The sequence below is a fragment of the Neofelis nebulosa genome, chromosome 4, assembly GCF_028018385.1.
Source record: "Neofelis nebulosa isolate mNeoNeb1 chromosome 4, mNeoNeb1.pri, whole genome shotgun sequence".
Classification (NCBI taxonomy): Eukaryota; Metazoa; Chordata; class Mammalia; order Carnivora; family Felidae; genus Neofelis; species Neofelis nebulosa.
Genome location: NC_080785.1, coordinates 54584943 through 54589422, shown reverse-complemented (window position 1 = coordinate 54589422; position 4480 = coordinate 54584943).

Genomic DNA, 4480 nt, shown 5'->3' with positions numbered 1-4480 from the left:
CTTTTCTGGCATCTTAATGACATTTCCAGTGAAATCTATGAAAAGATGGTCTTGGGTCAGCACTTGAATGATTTAGGGAGGTGTTAAAAGTGGCAAAAACATCAAAACATTTTGGGGTGTAAGTCACATAAGTGACTTGTGCACACAATATAATACGTGAGAAAATCAAAAGGTATATGTTGGTTCACCTGTCAAAGATATAGAATTTCTCCTTATGGATATTCCAGACAACACATTCCTTGTCTTAACAGCTGCATTTTCAGTCTCATTGGGTCTGTCATGGCACTTTGCCTTCAGTCTCTGGACTGTCCATTCTTAGTGGCCCACATGGAGTGTGGAAATTGCTACCCTGTATTTGCCCTGTAACCTGCTCGGCACCATTTCAGGTTCCTGATAGCCTTGCTTTCCACACTGGCAACTTCCCATTCCAAGAAAATTTAGAATGGTCTTGACTGATAAATGACTAGCCAAGGGATTTGGGAAATGAAGTGAGGTTCTAGCGGCCAAGTTATTGGGCTTCGGTTGATCTCAAAGCTTATTACCTAAGTCATGCGGTTTACTCCTGGAAAAAACCAGTCTGCACTCTCCCTTTTTCTCTGCGGATGTTCAAGGACGCTTTTGAAAGGAAGGATGGGCCGGGTATTGGTTGTGAGTCATTGTTCTTTACTGTAGGTAACAATCTCAGAGCCTGTTGCGCCCTGCCCTGAGACCACGTGTACTTCTGACAGCTGTTGCTGTGCTGTGTTGCCTGCAGGAAGAGCCAGCAATGCTCTTCAGATGGCCAGGCTTGAGAACATTCCCTGCTCTGTCTCCCCCAAACCCCCTCCATGATGACAACACAGTTGCCCAATACCTTGGCTAAATAAGTCTAGTAAACCGCAAAGAAGATGGGCTGAGGAGCTGAAGCCTACCCCACAGTCCTGCAGAGTCACCTTGCCCTCCTTGGCACAGCACACACCTGCGTGTTGAGCACAGCTAAGACGAGCCGAGGCCAATAGGACTGTTCTTCCAGCCAGTTTGTGCTCAAGTGCTCTGAGAAGTGAAGCAAGTCTGGAGTTGAATGAAATGTTTTCAAAGAGGGCTTATTAACTCCAAGGGAGGAGGCTGGGCTTGAAGAGAATCTTTCCTTATGACTACAAAAGAAGATGGGATTGAAATATAACTTTATGCCAATCGTTATGCTTTCACTGAAAATGCAGTATCTTAAGAACTCCAGTCGCTATCCTCAGATATTACTTGCCCAATATCACAGTTACTTTGTTGTTCTTGTTGGTTCAGGTAGGTAGGGCCCCATAATTTGATTTCAAGAATGGGCATATCCCATTTTTGACCTAGACACTCTATAGTGTTACTTACTACCAGTAATTTTGGGTTCTTAAAAGAAAAACCAACTGTTTGTAGTTCAAGTGAGTGTTCCAAACTCAAGTACTTTTGAGGTTTCTGAAACCTAAAATATTTTCACAATTCGGCAAATATTTATTGTGTTTCTCTTGTGTGTTGGTTAAGCCCTGTGATAGATGATTCCTGTTTTATGGTGCTTTCATGGTATGACTTAGCCACATCACTATGTCAGTTGAAGCCAGTTAGAATGTGCCCCCGTTAACTTCTATTAGAAGGAAAAATTTCACTTAGTATCTGAGTCAATAGCTGAAAGATTCAGTTGTTGGGACAAGCTATGAAGAGATGATTATATCTATTTTTACCCGCCCCCCCCCCCCCCATCACTACCACATTCCCTGAATGTTAGGGTGGTTTCTAAATAAACAGCAAACAATACAATAATTAGAAAAGGGGATAAAAGCTCAGCAGGAAGAGCAGGATTATAAAGCCAAGCCATTAGACCTCCTGCATTAGTCTCCTGCCAGCTTGGCTCTGAGCCTCCTAGGAGCTGGAGAAAAGAGCCAGTTGGCCAATTTGTTATTTGGCACTTAAATATAAATTTAAAATGGAAAAGGAGGAGGGAGTGGGGTCATTTGCATTCTAGGCTCCCTGGAACCTGGAACCTAAACCTAAAAAACCTAATGCTTTTTTCCCCCTCATGATCTCAAGTACCTTGAACAAAGTAGAACAGAAAAGGTGTATGCATGACTAAACAAGGATACAGAGATGGTAGAGACTGATGGATCTGAGTTGTGAGGTCAGTCGGCCAGCGACCCCAGCTCCTTGCCAAGCCAAAGGGATAACACCTCTTTGGAGAAAAGCCATGTTGAGATTGTGTAAACAAACAGCCAGATATGTATTTGAAAGGCTTATTTTTATTTTGCACTCATAGAGTTTCCCTTTCCAAAATTTACTGCGTATTCATGAACTGAAAAGTCCTGATTTAGATATATTGTTATAAAATTGTGATTTATCCCAATCCGGGACTATGCAACCGTTGACTAGAGGGCCCCCTAGTGGAGTTTATCTGTATTGTGAGGGGCTAATTTCTTGAGGTACTCCCCACCATCGCCATCTGCATTTCCAGAAGGACAGCTCCACATCAATCTGTTTCAGAGATAGAGGCTAAATCCACTCAAATCAGGCTGATGGACGTCACAATGATTTGTTTCTGGGAGCAGAGCAGAATGGTGCAGTTAATGGATCGGAGCCTCATACCATTGGTTTCCCAGTTGAACAAATGCCCTGGCATGTTACCCCCAGTCTTTAAAGCAGAGTAAAGCACACTGTATCATTTATAGACCTTCTGTGCTGGAGAAATATGTGGAACTTTGGGAATCATCATAGAGTCCAAACTGCAGTCTAATACAGTAGGCACTGGCCACATGTCACTACCGAGTACTTGAAACATGACTACTCCAAACTCACATGCACTGAGGTCTAAAAAACATCAGCTTTGAGAGAATTCACATTAAAAAAAGAATGTAAAATATCTCAATTTTATATTGACTATAAATGATATTTTGGATGCTGGGTTAAAGGAACTGTATTATGAAAATTATATAAATGCTATTTGCATTATATTTCTGTTTCTTAAACATGAATCAAAACATTCATGGGAACCACAGGGATAGTGGTTCCACAATCCAATAGAGAGAAGGATGTTGCCATCCTATTAGAGGACCTGGCGGAAAAGCAAGAGCAAAATTACCACTTACAACACAGAACTGACAATAGGTAGGCAGCTATTCTTTCCAGGGTGCAGGAGGAGGGAGCCAGTGCCACTTACAAGACTTGACATCAGTTCTACCCTCAGGCTGCTAGCACTTCTGGGGACTGTAAATAAAAGGCTTCAGGATGTATTTGTTAAATACTTTTGTTCTAAGACTATGGGCAAGTACTTGTGTGTTCATTAGAATCATCCAGGGACTTGGTGTGCTACAGGTCCACAAAATAAAACTTCCTTAATGAAGAATCCATATGAAGGACATATGGATTTCTAGGTCCGTATGTTTCTGGTTTCTTGACCTACTTAATTTGGGGCTCGTGTGTGTGTGTGTGTGTGTGTGTGTGCGTGCACGCACTTGTATCTGTAGTAATCTTTCACTTTTAATGGAAGAGTCAAGACTGGGCGGGGGAGGTGACATCATAACTATTACCAGAACTTTACATAAAGTACAGTTTTTAAAAACTACCTTAGGTTAAGCAAAATGTTCCACAAAATGCTCCCCTTCCCTCATTTCACTTAGGTCTAAAAAGCAGATCTGTGTGTAAAATCCCCTTTCGTAGTTTCCTTACTGGTAACAATGACTTTTTATCATTTGTCTCTTAACAATAAGTGGATTCTTCCCTTGAGACATTACTCTTAAGCAGTGATTCTGCTGTCAAGCACTGAGCCCACTTTGGATCCTCTGTCTCCCCCCTCTCTCTCTGCCCCTTCCCCACTGGTTCTCCATCTCTATCTCAAAATAAACAAATAAGCTTAAAAAGGGGTGGGGGGGGCGCCTGGGTGGCTCAGTCAGTTATCCAACTTTAGCTCGGGTCATGATCTCACAGTTTGTGAGCTCGAGCCCCACATCAGGCATTGTGCTGACAGCTCAGAGCCTGGAGCCCGCTTGGGATTCTGTGTCTCCCTCTTTCTCTGCCCCTCCCCCACTCACACTCTGTCTCTCTCCCTCAAAAATAAATAAACATTACAAAAAATAAAAAAAAAAGGACTGATTCTTTAGAGGAGATGGGATGGGGAAAGACATTTTCACCCTCCTTTGTATTGGGATGGAGACCTTTGTATTGTCTGAAGACACTTTTGACTCTCACAATTGTGTGGGTGCGGGGTGCTCCTGGGATCTTGTGAGCAGAGGCCAGAGATGCTGCAAAATATCCTATAATGTGCAGGACAGACCCCAAAGGACTGTCTGCACCAGAATGTCAATAGTGCAGAGGCCAAGAAACCCTGTCTTAGAAAATGTCATTCCTGGGGTGGCTCAGTCGGTTGAGCATCTGACTCTTGATTTCAGCTCAGGTCATGATCTCAGAGTTGGTGAGTTCAAACCACGCATCAGGCTCTGTGCTGACAGTGCGGAGCCTGCTTGGGATTCTC